Here is a 393-nt window from a genome sequence, read left to right as displayed (position 1 = left end):
CCCAAGTGTCATCATTACCATCACTGATAGCAGTGATAGTAGAGGTAATAGTAGAGATAATCGTAGAGATGAACTAGAAACAACACAGAAATGAAACGAAAGTCAACATTCGAAAGAAAAGAAAATGAAAATTCCACCTCACGCAGACGGCACCAGGCCTGCCTCAACCTCTAGTTAAAGAGCAGGAAGCCGGTCTTGCCAAAGATCAAAGCCACACAAGGCAAAGGTTAAAACGGGGTTGAGATAGCAAGGGTTAAGAATGAGAAATTCAAGGGCGTGTCTGTATGCCTTGACAGCTCGGGAAAAAGAAAGTGTAAGCTGTGCTAGGTCAAGGCGAAACGAGGTCAGGACAAGATAGGGTCGAGAGAAGACGAGGCATTATGGAAGGAAATA

At 44.3% G+C, this 393-nt stretch overlaps 1 protein-coding gene across 2 annotated transcripts in view; it reads left to right on the top strand.

The window, feature by feature from the left end:
* LOC119590550 (zwei Ig domain protein zig-8-like) overlaps window positions 1-393 on the top strand; it is a gene marked incomplete in the record, with an annotated part of 99,462 nt that overhangs the window by 76,864 nt on the left and 22,205 nt on the right.

The sequence above is a fragment of the Penaeus monodon genome, chromosome 27 (genome assembly GCF_015228065.2).
Source record: "Penaeus monodon isolate SGIC_2016 chromosome 27, NSTDA_Pmon_1, whole genome shotgun sequence".
NCBI classification, from domain to species: Eukaryota; Metazoa; Arthropoda; class Malacostraca; order Decapoda; family Penaeidae; genus Penaeus; species Penaeus monodon.
Note: the sequence above shows the minus strand (reverse complement) of the source record. Positions and strands in the feature narration are given on the sequence as shown.